The sequence below is a fragment of the Melozone crissalis genome, unplaced genomic scaffold, assembly GCF_028551555.1.
Source record: "Melozone crissalis strain CALT ecotype California unplaced genomic scaffold, PUWL_Pcris_2 ptg000005l_1, whole genome shotgun sequence".
Taxonomy (NCBI): Eukaryota; Metazoa; Chordata; class Aves; order Passeriformes; family Passerellidae; genus Melozone; species Melozone crissalis.
The window spans coordinates 44,048,900-44,070,475 of NW_026535783.1; the positions used below are offsets into that span (position 1 = coordinate 44,048,900).

The 21,576-nt window shown below is 34.3% G+C and overlaps 1 protein-coding gene across 22 annotated transcripts in view; it reads left to right on the top strand.

Annotated features, from left to right (window-relative positions):
- The window catches only part of PTPRD (protein tyrosine phosphatase receptor type D), a 1,150,230-nt gene that overhangs the window by 113,422 nt on the left and 1,015,232 nt on the right, over positions 1-21,576 (top strand). The gene's annotated exons all lie outside the window — the stretch shown is intronic.

Genomic DNA, 21,576 nt, shown 5'->3' on the forward strand with positions numbered 1-21,576 from the left:
AAGGAGGCTGAAGAGGGACTTATTTTGTAAGGAGCTGTAGTGATAGGACAAGAGTTAATGGCTTTAAACTGAGAGGTGATACCTTCAGATAAGAAGAAATTCCTTACTGAAAGGATGATGAGGCATTGGAACAAGTTGTCCAGAGGTTCCCCAGCTCTTGAAAATTTTCAAGGCCAGGATACATAGAGATTTCAGCAACCTGGTCTAGTGAATGGCATCCCTGTCCATGGAAGAGAAGGTTGAAACAAGATGATTTTTAAGGCCTTCTCCAACCCAAGCCATTCCAAGATTATATAATTCTAAAGGTAACAGTTAATAAAGCAGCCAGATAATTTTTCAGGTCCAACATCTTTTCAGGTTATGAGATAATAATTTCTGACACTTTTTTAATGGCTCTGTGCAATTTATATAAAAGTATGCCAGTTTAATGTCTTCTTTCATAGTGTATAAATTTAAGATCTTGAATGGCCATTTTATATGATTGGAAGTTTTGTCTGTTTCAGCATCAAAGGCAAATATCTTAGTAGCTTCTGCAAACTGTACTTTAACTTGATATCTTCCATTTAAATTCTGGTAAAAGCCATAGTTAAGCTGATATTACAATTGCCAATGCCAATGCCTCTTGATATGCCTTTTGTTTCCTATTATAGCTTAATACTTCTAATTTGTAGCAGGAAATAGGCATGTTAATTACACTTTTTTTTCTTGAGACTATAGTTACATTTAAACTTTGGTGGTATTATAGAAATGCACAAAAACATTAAAACCAGTCTCCCGGTTCTGAGGTGCTGGCAGTATGTGCATGCACTATGCATGTTGAATCCCTTTACAGCATATGAGAACCAGAAAGTTGAAGTTAATCACAGCAAATGAAGTGGATTGGGGTTTGGTAACTATCAAAATGAGAAAGCTTTTGAAAAGCAAAGGATTTCTAGGTTTGCTGGGGAGCCCCACAGCAGCTTATAGATTAGGTTAAGAAAGAGAAAGCAGTCACTTGAGCAGGCAGATTCAACTTTTCCCAGATTTAGTGCTCTACATGAGCTAGACAAACTGTATTTTGAGCTTTTTGTTTTAGAATGGGAGAGGTATACATTACTAGAGGACAAAAAACCTGCTGAAACTTTAATTCTGGATGTTTGTTAACAAAGAACTATGTATACCAGCTGTAACTTATATCGTTTCTTACTGTCAGTGGTATTCAGGTGCTCACAGCAAAAGTGAAATAGTCTGGAATGAATAAGACAAGACAAAACAATCACTTTGTATAAATTTATTTCACAATACATTTAATATAGTACAAGGACTTTGAGTCCACAACAGAATGTTACTGTTCACATAGGCTATGTAAACTTATTTTAAAATTATTTATTCAAAATATAATAACCATTTACCTTTGGATCACATTTTGATGAGTTGCCTTGCCTGTTGGATTATAAATGAGAAAACAATAAAAGTTTTTAAAACTACTTTAATTGTGAATATTCATAGGATTTTGACTAGCCATGCAAATTACATATTGCTATATTCTGTGATTAAATATTGCAAGACATTCATATGCAAGTGTAAAAATTCCCAATTCAATATTCATGGAATGTTCACATAAAACTGAGGAAATTATCCATCAGAAAATATTTATAATAAGGGTTAATTTAGCTCCACCAGACAAATCAGGATGGCAGGTGTCATCTTCTTAGAATCAGCAAGAAACTTTTGTTTATTGGTAGGAGCAATTAAATCCTTTGCAATGAAGTGCTAACCTTTTGGAAGAAAAGAGCCATATGTATTAGAGGAAGTCTTTGTCCTTTGCAGTAAAATGATCATAATGAAATTAATTAGATTAAATAGATTGAAACAGATTGAAAACTGAGTTTCTTTCTTAATCCTCTGAAATCTCTGAGTGTGCATGAAAAGTGCAAGTACAATACTAAATAATTATTTAAGAAAAAGGAAGGAAAAAATATAAGACGTTGTGTCAAAGCTTTAACAATTGTTTACTTTTCATGGTGGAGAGAAGTCTAAAGCAACCTCCAACAATGTAATTCTTATACAACAGAGCTTCTGAAAAGCTAGTGCTGATTTTAGAATAAAAAGTTTATGCACCTGTGATCCTTGAGAATGCATATCTAGCCTTGTCTTTTGTTGTCCACAAATGGAATCATTGCGGGTACAAAACACTTATAGTTGTGTACTTTTATGTAAAACAAAATCCAAATCCAGCTATCTCAATTTCTCAATGTTTGTAGTAAAAAAAAAAAAAAAAAAAAAAAAAGCTTTGTGACAGTATATTTCTATCTTTTCCTTTTCTTGTTAATTTGTTTTATTGCTTTGATTTCATCTCCTCAAATAACTGAAATACTCTTAATGACTTTTTGCTTTAGTCTTGTAGCTTTGAAAGCAGACTGATATGGTCCAAGTTATAGACTGGGTCTTTTGTAATATGCACGAATTCTGACATTCTGGCATATATTAAGTAGAACATTTTGAAACTTTGTAAATGGATATTTTATATTTATGAGTTATTGACCTGAGTTGTCTGTGATCAACAAGAGGAAAGATTCAACAGTGTTTGTCCGTAGGTCCTAATGGAAATTTTTTTCTGAGAAATTTATAACACCTGTACATATGAAATTTAGATACTATGAATCTGTTCACATTTCAATCATGGATTTTACTTATATTTAAATATAATTATTGCACTGACATGGAAATAGGATTAGAAATTTCTGTTATTCTTTTTACTTTTGTTTTACATTGACTGTTTTAATTTGTTATGATTTTAGAAGGCATTTTTCAAAAGATGATTTTAAGGTCTTTTCTCCTTTTTCAAAATGATCCTCTAAATTCTCTCTATTTGGTGCAATTTTCTGTCCTGTTTTTGCTTGCTGTAGTTAGTGAATTGTGCCATCTACTATTGTATTCAAAGCAATTCTGAAATTTCAGAATAATACCTGGCCTTTTGTGGAACAAGGTGTTTGTTCACGATTGTTTTGTTGCAGAATCAACAATGTTCAAATAATGAGAACACTGTAAAAAAAAAAAAAACAGCATGTTAGAGTGAGGTGAATACAAATGGAACACTAGATACATGTTTCTGATCCAAAATGTAAGGGAGAGAAGTCTTGCTATCCGCTTAGAATACATGAAGTCTTCCATCACTTATAAACTGTTACATTTGTACATTTTAATATATTATCAACTTAATAATATTAAAAATATTTTGTCATATATTTTTAAAGATTTTAAACAAAGTAAAAAATATAAACATCAGTGATCACTTTAGGATTATTTTACTTTAGAAAAGAGTTATTACACTCTTGTAAAGGAGATGAATTTTAACAAAAAGTAGTCTGTTAATTTTTGTGATCAGTTCTAAGTCATATTTATTCTGAGATGGTGCAGATTTCTGTGTAATTTTTTAATTTAGAAAAGATGACTATTTGAAGGATGCTGAAAAGGGAATTTACCCTTCCTTTTTCTGTCTGCTCAGTCTGACTTTATCTGTTTCACTACAACCCTATTTTTAAAGACTGTGTGCTATGCAATAGACTTATTAGTATAGATAATATGGTGTCCATAAAGAAAAGAAGAAGCATGTTTTACTGTGAGTGCATTGAAATCAATTTATTTTTACACAAAAGCACAGCAGGAAACAAAAATAATAGGGCCAAAAACCACTTATTTTTTCTAGAACTTTTTTTACAGTAAAATGATATCACAATGATTAGAGTGAAAATCAGCACATGAAACTTTGTGAGATTTCTTAACAGAGGGGGAAAACAGAAAAAAGTTCCACTTAAGATGTTGTCCTGGTTGCAGGCAGGAAAGGGTTAATTTATCCAGTAGCGCCATGGGGCATGGCCAGGCCTCTGAGGTAATCCTTTACAACCTCATTCCTGGGGGCAGGAGCAGGAACTCTCCCTGTGGCTGAGTAAATTCAGCTAAGGGAACTGTCTGGTATTGTCTATTGTTGAGGGGTTTCTGCGTGAATAATTTTTTTTTTTTGTAACCTCTGTCATAAGCATCCTTGCTGTTACAGTTCATTTTCTTGTCTCCGTGCTGTTTCCAGTGAGATGGTCTCATCTCAGCCCATGATCTTTGCCTCTTGTGGCTTCAATTCTCCTCTTTGTCCTGAAAAGGGAGAAGGGAAAATGAGAGTGATACCAGTCTACTGTAGTAAATAGAAGGTATAAGAATTTATTGTGTCATTAATCCTTATACATTTGGGTTTGCGTTACCTTGAGAATGCATAGCATTTATAGACAAAGCCTGTGCTCTTAGAAGTTTTTCAAAAATTTTTGTTTTGTTAAAATTTCCAAACAGTAAAGCAGACAAAAAAACTAGTCATAAGCATGGTTTCAGTCATACGAAAGGCTAGGCATAGTGCAGTAGTTAATTGAACTTAATAACTAGTGAATATAAGGAAATACGGTGCAGTTAATTTGTATGTTCAGTTTGTATGTTCAGCTCTGTGACATTGTTTGCAGTTCTACAGCAAATATAAACTAAAAATATAAACTAGATTTAAGTATAATGTACTTATTTTCTCTAGCTCATGTTTATCAACAGGTTTTTTTACTTGGCAGAACTATTTCCTCACAGTTTACACAATATTCACCATTCCTGTGGAAAGCCATTTGAAGGGCCTGGCTGATGAAGGGAAAGACATCAGAACATTTTGGAAGGAGGGAGAAGGGGTACTTGAGCATAATAAAAATGGACACCAAATATTTACAACTTACTTTTTAAACTCTACTTTGAATAGAAGTTGTTCCTTAGAGAATATATTTGATTTTGAAGGTACTTTCCCTCTGTGTTCTACAATTTGCTGTTGCATTAAATTTTCCACCCTTTCTTGGTTCAGGACCTGATGTGGCTACAGCCACACATGAACACAATTTAGAGCAGCCAGACTGCGTGACCCACAGAACAGCCTGTGTCCTGAGACTGGTCATAGGATTTGATTATTCTATTTTTCTGTACCACACTTTTTATTTTTTAGACAGAGTGGTGGGCTCTTTTGTTTAGTTTTAAAAGAAATAGGACTGAGAGAGACATTTTTTGAACACATGATTCTTGAATAGCAAGAACCATATATATCAACCATATTTTTCGGGCAGAATATAATCTTATTCATCTTGAATAGTTATGTTATGATCTGTAAAATTACTGTTTAGGGGTAATTTTGCAATTTAGAAAAAGATACACAGTTTTCCAAGTGAGTAAGCAAATTTCTGTGGGCTAGTAGCTGATGTTTGTTGGATTGATCTGAGCATAATTTACTGTATCTGCATTTTGAATATGTATTTTGGTATAGTATCAGACATATTAAAAAAGTACTCCTTTCTTCAGTCCAACCTTTAAAATTTCAATCAAAATAATTATAGTAAGCAAGCATTATTAGCTTTTATTTCTAGGTAAGTACAATAGCCATAAAATAGAAACATAAAATAGATTTAAATAACAGAATTTCAAAATCTGACAGATTTAAAAAATAATCTAAAAAAAAAAATAGAGTGATTTTCTAATGATTTCCTAATAGGCAATTTTCTTAAGATTTTCTATCTAATTTTCTATCTCATTAGACAAACTGATAATACCTGAACAATACTTACTGTTGGTTGAATATTGATCTGATTCTTCTCAGTGCTAAACTTTTTTTTTTCTGAGTGGTGTAGTTGTCACGCCTGAAGGATAGGGTGCCATTCAGAGGGACCTGGACAAGGTTAAGAAGTGAGCCAATAAGAATCTCATAAGGTTCAACAAGACCAAGTTAAGTGGTGCTGCACCTGGATCAGCCCAGCCCGTGGTGCCAGCACAGGCTGGGGATGAACAGATCAGAGCCGCCCTGCCCAGAAGGGCTTGGGGTGCTGGTGGGTGAGAGGCTGGACATGCCCCAGCCATGGGCACTGCCAGCCCAGAGAGCCACACGTGTCCTGGGCTGCATCCAGAGCAGCGTGGGCAGCAGGGCAGGCAGGGGATTCTGCCCCTCTGCTCTGCTCTGCTGAGAGCCCACCTGCAGGGCTGCGTCAGCACTGGGCTCCAGAGCAGAGATAATATTTGTTCATGTTGGAACAAGTTCAGAAGAGGATCACCAAGATGGTTAGAGAGGTGAAGCACTTCTCTCTCCTAGGAGAAAAGGCTGAGAGAATTGAGATTGTTAAAGATGGAAAAGAGAAGGCTTCAGGGTGACCTAATTGCACCTTAAAGTACCTGAAGGGAATCTACAGATAATATAGGGAGGGACTTTTTACTAGGGTGTGTAGTGACAGGGCAGGGAGGGTATGAATGGATTCAAACTGAAAGAAGGTAGGTTTAGAGCAGATATTAGGAGGATGTTCTTTGCTGTGAGGATGATTCTTTCCTTCCATCCTTAGACAATGGAAGAGGTTGCCCAGAGAGGTTGTGGATGCCCCATCCCTCCCTGTGGAGGGATACACACAGAACCATAGGTTGGATAGAGCTCCGAGCAACCTGTCCCTGCCAGTGGCAGTGAGTTGGAAATTAGATAATCTTTGAAATTTAGGTAAACAATAATTTTTTTTTACAATTTCATATTTAAACATCATAAAAATAGAAGCCAAATAATGAAGCATTTTTATACTGCTACATGTTGCATATTTCACTATTTTAGTCACCTTACAAAATAAATGCCTGTTTTCAATGATAAGTTTGGCTCTTGTGTCTCTATAGGTGATGTGAAATTTCAGTTTTCTGTGCAACATAGTCTATAATCTTGGTAGCAATCAGATGAAATATATTTCTAAACAGAAGGATGAAAAGATATATGATGTTCAATGAGATAATGGAGCATGATGCTCAGTGTTTGCCTCTGTGATACTATTGTATTGTTCTAGTGGATTGCATGAGATTTTAATACAAAAGATAATTATAAGAGTTGGAATGATGCTCCTGTGATGCCCTAGACCTCTTGCCTGCATCAAAAATGAGAAGTTTATGTACCTTCTGTAGATTAGAAGGTGTTCAGAGTGAAGGTTTCTCAGTGTTTGTGCTGTTGGCAAACTTAGCATCAGAATGTCTAGCATAGTAAAAATATCCATTTATTTTTCAAGTTTGAATTTTGACTGTTTAAATGCTGCTAACAATTCAAGGTATTTATAAGACAGATTTTTTTTCTGCCGCTATAAATATTTTCTTTTTGTGAATTATTTGTATTTAAATATATATATATATATATATATATATATATATATATATATATATATATATATATATATATATGCTTCCTTACATATCCACAGAAGTGTGTGTGTATATAGGCAGCTATATATATTTATCTGAGACAAGTGCAGCTCTATCATATTAAGAATTTCTTTTTCCTGTAGTAGATGGCAATATTCAAAAGGAAAAATCTGTTGTAGGAAACAAATACTGTTTCTAGTATTATGAAACTCTCATCTAAAAATAAACTTATTAATTACAATGTAAAGATCCTAAATTAAAACTCCTCTGAATAAACTGAACTAATGAGAGGACCAAATAACCTCAATTTTGATATGCTATATTTTCTTTCCTAAAACCTTTATCTGTTTTTTTTTTAAATTGTTATTCTGTACAGAATATTTAATTTTGTTTGCTTTAGAAATTTCAAATAATTTTTTCTACCTGAAGTCCACAAATCATGATTCTTTAAAGATTCACCCTATGACAGAAAATTTGAATCTAGAATCTGTAATCTTTGTTTAGCATGTCATATTTAGAGCTGGGCTTTCTCACACACAGTTTTCCTGCATTTGCACTTGTCGAAATGTGAAAGATTTGCATAAAGCCACTGAGGAAAAGACAGATCCTTGTGTAACAGTTCACTTGAAAGATCAGAAGGTATTTGAAAGCACATTTTTTAAACTAGGCAAAGCAGCCGTTCTTGAGTGATAAAACAATGTCATTGACCCCTTTAGGCAGCTTCAAAATGGAGGAATGTCACCCTAATTTCTCTCCCTGGGTGCGTCTTTCATATACACAGCCCTTTCTATCACTTACCTTCAAAAAAGTTGTCATGAAACCTTTCCATTGTTCCCAAGAATAACTCCAGGTTCCATTTAATGCTATTTTTTGTCTTTTATCTCTCTGAATCTTCTTCATACCAAGGAGGCATCAGGTACATCTCTTGAAGTGAAATAGGCCATTAAATATCTCCCCAGGACAGAATACTTGTTCTTTATTAAGTCCATAAAAAAGTCATAAAATAAAGATGTGGAAGACTACTTTTTTCTTGATAGGTCAGAGCGACCATCAAAGCAGCAGACATTGTATCTAACATCTTTCTTCCCTGGGGTGCATTCCTGAACATTCTACAAAGTCATAATGCTACAGGAGAAAGAATCCTGGCCTCATTTGGTAAATGTTGAAGACATAAATAGAATCATTTGATGTTATGTGGATATTTTGACATCAAGATACACAATAGCATAGTCTTTTTGATTTTTTAAAAAATATTTTAAAACAAAACCCTTCTGTTTGTACTTTAATTTTTAAATATAATTTAAGATATGTATTTAAAGCAATGTTATGCATTCTTATGCAGATGTATGGTTACTGAAATCACTTTTGATAGAAAACATTCATTTTTAAATGAAAATGTATAATAGGATTTTCAAATAATTCTTAAAATTGATTAAACACAAAAGAAATTGTATATGTCTGGAACCAAATTTAATAAGGTCATTACATTATACATATGCTTTATTTGATGAAAAGCTAGAACAAGGTAGCTGTTTGACATTTGTACAGTTTCATCTCTTTGTAGTCTCCTAATGGAAATTTAAACTTCTGGGTTATACCAGTAATTCCTAAACTAAAATTCTAGGGTCAAAATTCTAGTTCTTAGGGTCAAAATTGTAGCTCCTAGCTAAAAAATCAGAACATGATTTTGAAGTGGGCTGTAACAGTAGAAAAAGAAGGTACAGAACAAGGAAACTCATAGGAATGGAAATCCTCCCCTCTTTTTATGCATTGGAAACTTATGAGGGGTGGGGAGAATGGAGAAGAAGTATAGGTAAGCAAGAAGAAATTATATGCAATATACTAAAACCATGGGACAGAAGGGTGTGAAATATATTTGATTCTACAGACCCTTAGCTGGAAATAAGAGCTCAGTATTAATGGACTACATGCATTTACTTTTAGTAAAATCCAAAAGAGAAGGGGAAGGAGAAAGGGGTTTGGTTATGCATAAATCTAGAGTGCACAATAGATGACTGGGATGATAGTACTACAGTGATAATGCAAATGGAACTATTTTCATTACATTTATCAAAGAAACCTTGGAAAGGTGGCAAAAATCTAACAGTCTGCACAGCTGCAGAAGGTGATTATATACCCATTTTCATGAGGAACCAAGCAGCCAGGAAACTACAAAACTGGCAGAGAGGAAAAGGACTTTGATAACAGAGCTGTATTTTGTTATGATACATTTTGAATGGCAATGAACCCGAGAGCAAACTTGACAGAAAATTGTGCAGAATCCCTAAACTGAGTTGCCCTCAGGGCATACAAAATTGAATGATACATAACAGTATCTATATGTAATAACTATGCAGTATGCTTGATGAGTGACAGGTATATTACAGACATTAATTACGCTAACAGGAATGAAATCCTGCCAGCTACTGAGCATTTCGTGGGGCCTAATGGCAACAAATCCCTCTCACTCACTTTTTTAACAACAACAACAGCAAAGTTCAAGATGTGTTTCTAGCTTCATCACAGGCACCAATTAGCTGTTCATGGTGTCTGTTTTTCTGCAGTTTTCAAGAACAATTGCATCATTAGAGCATTTAAAATGCAGTGTCAACAGGAAATAGAGCAATAGCTGCAAGCAAAAATATTACAAACCACAGAACCATTATGCTTTGGTTTTTCGTCCCAAGTGCGATGTGGCTTAGACAGCATTTTTTTTTTTTCTTCACTGCAAAGAAGAAGTGGAAAATAATATAAGGCAGAAGAAACCCAGATTTAGGAAAGCATCTCTAAGCAGTCTAAGAGGTCCATTGTCATTTTCTTACTGCTACTCAGTTTTTTGCTTTTAATGGTTTTTTAAACAAATTAGACCCTCCTAAATTCTCTTGAGGAAACTTAGAAAGGGTATAGAGTCTCACACAAACACAGTGAAGCAGCGGTTATTCTGTTCCATTTGCAGATGACTGGGACACAGTAGGAGGTGTCTCTTTTAGGATGTTTGAAACACCTGAAACTATGTATTTTTTCCCAGCAATCTTACCAGAGTAAAAGCCCTAAAATTCGCATTTTGCTTAGATTAATAACCCATCTCTCACATTTTCTGTGTTACATGAGGAGACAGTTTTGTCTCAGGCTTTAATCCATTTCTCTTATCTTCCTAGTTCAGATTCCTTTGTTCTGTATAGGGTCAAATGGTATTGAACATGAAAATGGTGAATCCTCAGCAGTTCTCAATTACATTTTATGAGACAAGTCTATCATTCACTGTTGCAAATGAAAGACGCTGAAGTTAAAAAGTACAAGGAATGAGACAGCTATAGAGTGGCACACTGTGTCGGGTATTATCAATGTGAGGACTTTGTAAACCATCAGTTTCATCTAGACTATCATATTTAATGACTGCTGTGGCGCCTACATCTATTTAATCCTTACAAAAACATGAGCAAAAAAGTCCATACTTTCATTACCTGAAGTATGGTAAAGATCCTTCCTCTGGTTTGGTGCTGTACTGGCACATTGTGTCATGTCTTTATTGAACATCTTAATTTCCTGAGTAACAAAATATAGTCAATAATTATTCCCTTATTATCTCTCCTTTCTACCCAGAAATTAAATACATTTCATATCACACTTCTCTTTCATTTTTTTCACGGTGAATAATAGCAGAATCATCCATGGGAATTTTTGTATGAGGACTATATCAAATAATCTCTCCTTACTCAAAAATTCCTTAGTATTTCTCATTACACCTGCCACCTTTTTATTCTTCTGTTTTGTTCAGTAGTAGGGAGTACAATACTGAGTTCAGAATACAATAAAATTGTCATCCATTTGGTCTACCAACACTTAACTCTGAATTTACTTTCAAAAGCTGTTGCTAAAATTCCCCATGTGTTATTTAAATCTCATAAAATCCATGATTGTGGATATATACTTTCATTAACTTCTGCCAGATCTTTTTAGTGTGTACTGACTGAATTTCATTAGCATTTTTTTCACTGTCTCACAAATGAATGATCATAGTGAGACCCAATATCAGATAATTTTGTCAAGCTTCTTAATTGTTTCAATTTATTTTGCACTCTATTTGTATCACCAGCACTCTTGCGTGGATTCTCTCCACTCTCTTTCCCCAGTCCTATAAAAAGAACAGAAAACAAGTTAAATCATAATACAAACATTGTCAAATTTCTATGGCAAATCATCTACTTTTCTGAAGCTGATCTAGTCCATACAAAATGCAGTCCTTGGCCTGATTAAAGCATACCACCACATAAAACATCTCAGATCACTACTTATTTTTGGACCTCTGTTGAATGCAGCAATTACTGGGGAAAAGACAGAACAATATTTTAGTGCTGTCGTAAGAGGATATATAGTCCACTCCAGATGAAAACCTGAGCTGCTATTATGTCAAGAAACTAATGTAAAACACAGAGTATTTCCAAGTGAAATGTCTTTTGCACATTCTGAGGATGTATTTTTACAGCTGAATGTACCAAACAGTGTGTTAGGCAGCATTTAAAAAATAAGTTTCATCTGTAATACAACATAGAGGCTGCTGCCCCTGTTCTTTATAATTTATTTAATCCCTCATGAGATCTGGATTAAATTACAGTTAAATAGATCTAATAAATCTATCATGGAAACATTTTCTTCTGTTTGTTGTGTTCTCTTTAGATTTCTGTGAAATATCAATAGCATATTCCAGAGGGTGGACATATCCTTGGGGAGCAGACTGCAGGATTTTTGACAGTTTTCTCACCGTAGATACAGAAAAATCTCCATATTTTAATCTGAATGTAATAAAACAAATGAGGTACAATTGTTTGCTTGTGTAGAAAATGAGGGTAGATAAGTAAATTAGAGTCAGTCAGCAGACAAATATTAAAACTGTGACTGTATTGTTATTTAATTGTTCATAATTTAACACTATATTCTCTTATTTTGTGTTCTTAAGGGCAGAAAGTTTTTACACTCCACTCCCACTTGAAGTTTGAAACATAGTTTTGGAAATATAGGACACTAAATGCTAAAATGCTTAATTGCTGCAAGAATCTATCATTACAATTAATATGTATTATCAGGGTAAGGAAACAGACTTTCTGGAGACTTGTACAAGAAAATGGAAAACAATCAGAGAATAATGAGAGACTCATTAAGATGTATTGTATCCAGTAAAAAAAAAGTAGAATGGAGTGTAGACATATCAGCAATTAAGTTGGACTGATGGTAGCTGCTTAATTGTACCACCATTTGTAGTGACCATCCAGCCAAAGACATTAATTCCTGTAGGGATTTTGATAATAAGGTTTATGATCATGAAAAAATCTTATGCACCCATCTAGGTGTTAATGTTCACTTAATAAATCGTGATGAGTAGTTTCAGCAGTAATTTAAGGTATAAAGGACACCTAAGCAACAAATTCTGATGTGAAAAGAAGTGGGTTTTGCCTTTGGTAAGGCATCTCTACATTCGAGTGTTTGAAATACGTAGCGTATAACTGACCAATGGACGCTGTGATCAGCAAGGATTCTGCAGTAATTCTTCCTGTCATAAAATGAAAACTATGTAGTACACATTTCATCTGTACTTTCAGTAATACATGATCTACTAAAATGTAACAAGATTTGGGTTGGGTTTTATTGGTCTTAGGCAATAATGTGATTCAGTGAGACTAGAGTGGGACTCATTACTCTTTCAAAATATCAAATTGTGAAACAAAAATATGAGAAGTCACTGCAAGACAATATTCTCACAAAACAAAAATAAATGCTGAAATGGGTTAATCTAGCCCATATATGTGATTTGCTCACAGAAAACACAGAAATGTGTGTTTCTTTCATCTCACTGCTTTCCATTGCAGTTCTCAGTTAATTTGTTCACTTTTTGCCTTCTTGGGGTAGAAACATAAAAACCTTCTCATAAGGCACATAAACAGATACCTGCTGTCCTGTATCTTCTCTACTGAAAGGACTTTACAGGAAAAACTGTCTCAATAGAAAATGGTTTTTTGCAATTAAATTATTGGAAAAACTTTGAAACTTACCTATGCTCTGTTGTCCTCATTATTTGTAATTTTCCAAGATCATTTTATGCGAAGAAGTTCCTCACTGGCTGTGCATTTATGTTATATTTATACTTGATTTCAGAGGCTTAGAAGAGGTTTTGTGTGATTTGTTTGGGTACATTTTTGGTAGTTTCTTTTGTCTGTTTTTTTCCTGAAACCAGGATTTCTGATCTAATACCAACATTTGTCAATTCTGTGAAGTCCACAGACTTTGATATTAGTTTTAAAATTATTAATAAATAGACTAATATTTAATTAAATAGCAAGAAAATAGAATTAGAGTATGTGGTACGGGCGCTGTAACGATAATTCTTTTTCCTTAGTGATGTACAGAATACAGCAGTGCAATAGTGATTAAACTAACCAATAGCATTTTTACCAAGAAAATAGGTACAAAATTTAAATTTTTAAAATGTAGTTAATGTCCAGAAATTTTAGCTCTACACATACAAAGTCATTCCAGGATTTTATCAGTTTCAGTGTGCAAAGTAGGGGAATATTATTTGAAAGCAGTGTCCTCATCAATCCTGCAGTCTTCAGGGACATTCTGGTGGTCTGCTGTTTAGGACTTGCATGTATTTCAGGATATGAATGTATGTGAACTCGTTCTGTCTGTTTCCAATTTTTTTTTTTTTCAGGGGATATTTAAATCTTAGTACTAGATATTTCACTATATTAATAGAAAACCTGGGAAAGACTGTACAACTTTAAAAATTAGTTGCCATATTTGACTTTCTCTATAAAAGTAAGGCTCAACCAAAGGGAAAGCATAGAAACAGATGTGACTTGAAAGAGTTGTTTTTCAGAAAAAAAAACAAACAAATGAACAAATACCCCCCTCCCCCCCAAAATTAATGGATAGCCGACATGCATATTCTTTAGAGTAGCATACTGCTCAGAAAGCTAATGAGGAGACATTTGCACATGTCCACAAAAAGCCCTATAACTTTTTTCTTAACAATTTTTTGACACTGAATTTCCAGAAAAGTGAATTTTGAGCTTATTTATAATTCTGAATTCAGAGGCTTTTGTGTGATGATCAACAAAATATTAAATTTATTAAAGACATAATATTGTATTTTTTTAAACTAAGATCTTCTTTACAAAGAATTCCCTTTCATTTATAATGCTCAATTTTGACTATTACATTTGAACTGTCATGACTGTTACTACAAGGGAAGTTCAAAATATCACTAATGTCTGAAATTCCTCTCAGATTTCTGTCATTTTCTGTTAAGTTTGCATAGAGTGTTGAGAGCAATGTCTACTATTTTTATTCTTTCAGACCAACTAAATTTTTATTCTTTATTTCATTCATTGTTTTTTCAGTGGGCAGTCACCTGGTGCTGCTCAGGATTTTCAAGTTAAGCCCAAGTGAGGAGGCATTCAAAGCATTGTGTTGTCTTTTAAAGGGGAGATTTGGAAGATGGAATAATGTGGAATATACTCATCTTGGATTACTTTCCTCTTAAACTTTTTTTTAATTTAAGTTTTAACCCTGAAGGTATTCTATTTATGAGAATTGGATAACTTTTTAAAAATAGTTTTTAAACAATGGATTTTAGAATTTAGAACTCCATATTTCTGGCTGTTGTGCTTGGAAATTTGTCACAGTTTCCAGAGCTTTGAAACTTAACTTTGAAAGCTAAGTTTTAAATGCAATTAGTTTTCACGGTATTGGAGTTGCAAAATCGATGTACTTCAAATATGGAACTCTTTATAGGTATTGGTGGTGTTACAAAGTACTGCCTTCATATATGCACTGGTGGGTTTTATTTTTAACTGTAAACTGTGTACTCTCCTTTGGAAATGAACTGTGCATTCCAGTTCACGTAGCTAAAATGTCTGGCCTTTTTATTATATGTCTTTTTATAGAGGAAGTCTTAGGCAGTGTGAATGATTCTACTTGGTGCATTGAATTTCCTCATCTGATGGTGACTCTTTGGACTTGAGACTTTGGGAAAGGTGTATGCAATTGCTTTACCAGCTTTTGTTGGTACAAATCTAGATGCTTGCAACTTAGATCCTTAATGAAAACAGGAGTTTCTAGAAGGGAAAACAGCTGGGAGAGTGATTGATAAATTACAAAGTAAGGCCATAGACAGAGGCTAGGATTTTTCAGTCTCCAGAGCTAGTTAAGGTGGAATTTTTTAGTAGTTAGTACTTTTGAATTAAGTAAACTTTTCATATTTCTTCCTTTCTTAGTATCCCAGCAGAAACTGAGTAAAATTTTTTGAGGAAATAAGCACACTTTACCAAAAAGTAAAAAAAAATAGTATGAAACCTTCCTAACCTTCTGTAAGATACTTCTAGAAATAATCCATATACATTTCATATGCATAGAAATGCACTAAGATGGCATTGATCTGTTAGAAGCATCGAGTTATAGAACTATAGAATCATTTGGTTGGTAAAGATCCTTAAGACCTCTAAGTCCAACTACTAATTCAACACCACAGAGCCCACCACGCAACCATGTCTTTAAGTGTCATGTTAAATGTTATGCTTTTTCTGACCCGGACTTTAATTATGTGCCAGAAACTGGTTCCTGTACCATAAATGATCATATGCTAAAAAAGCTGTTATATGGCCAGCAACACACTGGAATGAAAATTCCATTGCTAGAATAAACAGAATGGAATAAATATTTCCAAAATGGGGGGTTTTGCCATATGTACAAGTACCTTTGTGCATCTATTTTTTTTGCTGGTTTTTTTACTTTATCAGAGATTGATTTTACACACTAAATACAATACACACTATATCATAATGTAGAACACTATGAAATTTAATAGGAATATTCTGTGATTTTTACTGGATGCTTCATGTGGGAGTAAAAATTTATAGTAAGAGCCTAACAGCCAAGGTGGGCCCTTTAAAACTGGACAATGCTATTGTGGACTGAAGTGAGCCTGTGTGAAGCTACATCATGATTACAGTGACTCTGAAGGTGAAAATACTACATCAGGTGGTGATTGCATTCAATATCCTTCAGAAAATTCAACTGTTCAAAACTGCGTTTCTTCAGCTTAGAACTTCATAAAATTCTTTATTTATGATCTGCGAAACATCTGAAGGAAACATGAGGCTTGTGATATTAAAAGGCACTAACTGTAGTCCTCTGTTACTCTATTTGGAATGTTTGCTGTCATTTTCATTAAAAAGTTGACTATAAGCTGTGTATAATCTTAAAAGGTTTTAGATAAATACTATAATGCAGGAAACAGTATCAGCACTTGACAGAAAAAATAAATTATTTAAAGATTAATTTCCAAATTGCCAGAGTGAAGCAATAAAAGAGCTGAAACCAAACCTTTAGAATAAAGTGATGGAGAAACACGGGTCCTGAAGAAGACATCTTTTGTTGTTGTTGTTTTCATACATGGTTGGGGTTTTTTGATTGCTGTTTTTTTTGTTGTTATTTTTTAGGTGAAAAATGAAGGGTTTTGATGCAATTTTTAAATAGACCTATTTTGCGTCCTGTTCAACAATAATGCAAAGTCAGGGATTCAAGTGTTTCCTGTGTGTCTATTTTATTAGGTCAGGTAAATTAGTCAGGAAGTTGTTGAGTAATCCTTCTACAAAACAAAAGTCATCTTGAATGAACGTAGATACCTCCTGTCTACAGAAATAATTATTTGCAACATAAGGGTGTGCCAGTAGTGTTTTATCATGTTTTTTCTTTCAATTACTTCAGTGGGCTCAGGGACGGGTGATGAACTTAATACTGTCTCAGGAATATTTTGAATCTTTGGAAGAACCATGGATGAAATGGACCCAGTATATGCATACCAGATACTGAACTGTGAAATATTTGGAGAAAAGTTGATGCATCACGTTGGGATGAACCATCTAGAAAATACCATTTGCTGTGCAAGATGACTGTTACATCTTCAGCTGTGAACAGTTTAAGTCAGTGATAAGTGTAAACTATAGTACTTGTCCACAGCTCTTAACTATATATTAGCTCAGGTAATGTGTGGGCATAAATCATTCCAATGACAATGCTGGCTGCAATTCAATCATAAATTCAGCTGAAGATTTTTTATTATTACTGTGCTCATCTGCACAGGGGCTTCAGGTGGTTAAATAACTATGACCTGAAAATTTCGGTAACTGTTTCCTGCTAGCCTTTAAATAGAAGGCACTGTTCCCAATGTGAGAAAGACACATGAACTTTTAATTACATCTTCATTTTAGAAATTAATTATGAAGATCCCCTTGCATCCAAATTGCACAATGATCATTTACTTTATTTAGGTTAAAGAATTTTTAGAATAGCTTGCTTTGAAAAAAAACATTTTATTACTCTTCATGATATATTTATGTTGTGGGTTGCACATGCAGCTTTTACAGTTTGGATTAATTTGGGTTTTTTTAACCAAGATTTTTCCCCCTCCCTTTCCTTTTACTGACAAAACAAATGTGATTGTTGTTGGCAAGATGAGGCACCAAATATTGTTGCAGCATTGACACCCCTTTTCCTCGAAGTAGTGACTCATGAAAGTACATGGCAAATATTTACTCCCACAGAATCAATTATTCTATATGACTGTAAAAACTGGTGATTGTGTCTGTGACATGTAAAGCTCTGTTGGAGAACAAGAATGGAACCGAAATTGAGTGAAGTACCTGGGAGCTGTGATGAAATTGCATCAAGTATTTGAGTGCAGTTTCATAGCTGCATTTTGTGACTAATTAAACCTAGTTAGATTTTGCTTTGCCAGTTTTGTTGAATCATAAAAAGTAGTTCGCTAGTAGACACAATGGACCAGTTTTCAAGAACTGTCTAAAGTGCACATACAAAAGTGCTCTTAAGAGTGAAGACCGCAATGTGATTCACATTATAACAGCGCTTTGTATTGCCATGCTACATTCCATTAGAAGATATCACTATACTTTGGAGCTACTAATGACCTGTGTCCCTTAGAGAAGAAATGTTGCTATTCCTGTTTTACAACACATGAAAGAAAGACTAAATGTAACCGAAGTTACCAGCCCTCCAGTGACAGCATAGGTGTTGGAGAGGTACATCGGGAAGGAAAGCATGTGACTTGAAGCACTTTTCTTTTTATTGAGACTTACATTCAGCAGCTTTCTTATTGCCAGCTAGCTGGACACACCGGGGAAATTACTTATTCAAAGTTGTTTCAACTTTAGAACAAATTATCTCTGCAGGTCTACTTCACCAAACTTAAAAACTTATTATATATTTACTTAGTCTATTCACAGTTACGCTAAGCTTTGTAACCCTTTCAAGAAAATTGTTTCCAAGCTATATTTCTGCCTCAGCAAGCTTGGAAGCTGGTACACTTTCCCATCTGCATTTTGCAGTATGCAATATGTTGTATAGCATCAGTGAAGGTGGAAATAGAGTTTCCCCCCCACTGCCTTTCAAAATCATTACTGAATTTAAATCAACCTTCCCAACATTCCTTCCACAATAATTTGGACTTTTTCTGATGCTAACATGTTCAGATAGCTGTTCTGCTGAACACTGATAATGCTTTCATGCTTCAAAATCCATAGGATAATGGCCACATGCATTTTTTTCTGTACCTTTGAGAGTGGACAGTGAAATAACCACTTACCTGAAACCTTCCTACTCGTAACCGTACTCTCAAAAAGTAAGGTGTACTCCACCCACCAACCCTGATCCAGGCCAAATCTTCTGTAAAACTTGTAAGGACAATCTGGGAACCTTCTTTGTTTCTTATCCCCCTTTCATTCACACAGCTAATGAAGAAAAGGGCAAGCATAGCTTTACAATTAAAGAGGCGTATATATAACTGAGATGTAAGGAATGAGTCTGCAGGAATGGGAGACAGGAGGAGGACAGGGCTAGAAGATCAGAACATGGAACTGAGGACAGCAGAGTGCTGCAAATACATGATGTATATTCTGTCATATTGGCAGGAGAGGCATGCTAATTTATGAATGTTTGAGTGCCACCAAAGTACAAGTCACTGATTCAGGTTTTCATACATAGTGATTTCACAGTGTACTACTTCACTGCAGCTTGTTTCTCTGATTTTTTTTCCTCCTTTCTTGATATTCAAGGAGGTTAACTTCCCCAAAAATATCTGATTCCTTGATATGACAAACCTCCTTTTTAAGTGCAATGCTATACCTGTCTCACTGAAATTGTAAGTGGATGTCTATCTAAAATTGAACTATTTTAACAGCATCAGTGGACCTGAAAATGGTGTTTTAAGCATGATCTGTTTCAACTTTTTCTTTTCCTTAATATTAACTAGTTAATATATTTACAATGAATAATACCGCTGATCATGTGGTATATGATACATTTTATAAGAAACGAAGAAGTCTTTTTATTATCAAGCTGTTTGAATGTTACTCCTCACATATCAAAATTTGGAGCACCTTAATAATTTCATCTGAAAACCAAATCGAATTGGTATAGATTATTTTTTCCCCAAAAAAACTAAGTAAGGGTATATGGATTCCTTTAGTGAAAGCATGTGCAAAGCCAAGGTTTTCCATGTATGAAAACCTGTATATCTTGCAGTGTTCAGACTGAATACATTCAATATATTCCATGTATATCTTGTAGTGTTCAGACTGAATATATTCAGAGACATTAAAATAGAATATTGATGAATATTTCAGTCAGCATAAAGGGGGGTAAAATTAAAGAGGACCTGTATATGTTAATTCGCATTAGGAATATGGCTTTTGGTAGATAGTATTATTTTGCCAACAAAATATATATTACATCACTAGCCCTAAGATGACGTTTTTATGCTGAAAACAACCTCTGTATTTTGCTTCTGTATCTGCATGGGTGACATATTCATTAGAGCTAAAAAGATGATTGATTTGGGGGAATGATGGAAACATATATTGGGACAGTTTAAACTGGCAGCTACTATGCTACTTCAGTTCAAGCAAATACTTGCCACTGTTGTGGATTAGAACCATATTAAATATTTATCATATTAGGAATGTAAATTCAGAAACTAATAACAAAAAAAAAAAATTGTCACAGTGTGATACTTCCATGAAATACTAAAGAGGATCAACAGAATATGAGGATACTTAATTATTTGTTTGAGACGGTTGTCATTTGACCTTATGTTTGTATGTTACACATTTTCACAATAAATCTACTCAGGTTTTATAAAAATACAGTCATATAAACATGTAGTTGCATAAAACTACCACAGAAAGATTATTTAACAACGTGATTTATGTCCAGATATGTCCAAGGAGATCTATGGTGTGCTGGAAAGGAATGGAGTTAAAAATGAAATTTGCAAATATTGTGACAGTCTGACTATAAATCAGATAGTTGCTTTCACAGCAAGTATGCGTAAGTTCTCAGGAGATGGAATTATTGGTGCCAGGAAACATAATTCATTATCTTCCATGGTCATCTTTACCTTGAAGTACTTGCAAGGCCATTATTACTTTTTAAGAGTCTTTTCCAATTTTATTCAGAATTTAAGAAAAAATCTCTGGGCTACTTCTTTGGCATTAAATTCATGTACGACAATGAAAATTAACAGTTCGGGTTCTTCATGTTTGTACAATAAATCTAAGGATATTATCAGTAATTTGGATCATGTAATTAGCTTATACAGATGGATAACAATGCAGTCAGATATGTTGCATCCCAAAGCCACTTATTTCTAGGACAGTGGGTGTTAGAAACAAAAATAAAACAAAGAAATCTATTGAATTAAATCTAGAGGAGTGACACTGTCTTAATAACTGACACTGTATGTACAACATGTCACTAATATGATTCACAGAAGACTTTCCACAGAATAATCAAAAATATTCATTCTATAGCAGAGGTAAAAGGTCTGCCCTAGACTTGGAGATACCAAGGCAGTGTGTTTGGAAGATCATTCAAGGGACATTTCAATTATTTTTATGACTCTTTTTGTTTAATCTCCTTTTTCACTTCATTTAAATGTCTCTGTTTCTTCAAGGTGTAGTTTTTTCACTCTTACTATGTACCTCCTGTGGATAATTCTCAGTTTTGATCCCTTTGCCCCTCTGTACCTTCCTGTGGACAGTAGAGTAGTGTTCATAATTCTTATTGGCAAGGGTAAAATTGGCTTCACAGCGGAGTTTTCCAACAGGATACTTCCTACTAGGGCATTGAGCTAGGCAGTGAGGGAACACAGTATGCTGAACACAGGGAGCTGAAGGAGCAGATGAAATTTTTCAGTGCCAGTCTAGTCATCTTCACTGATGGGCCATGCAGCCATTCATGACAATATTTATTGCAGGGAACTGAAGTGACACAAAAAGCAGTTGCTTTGCAGGTTTATCTACT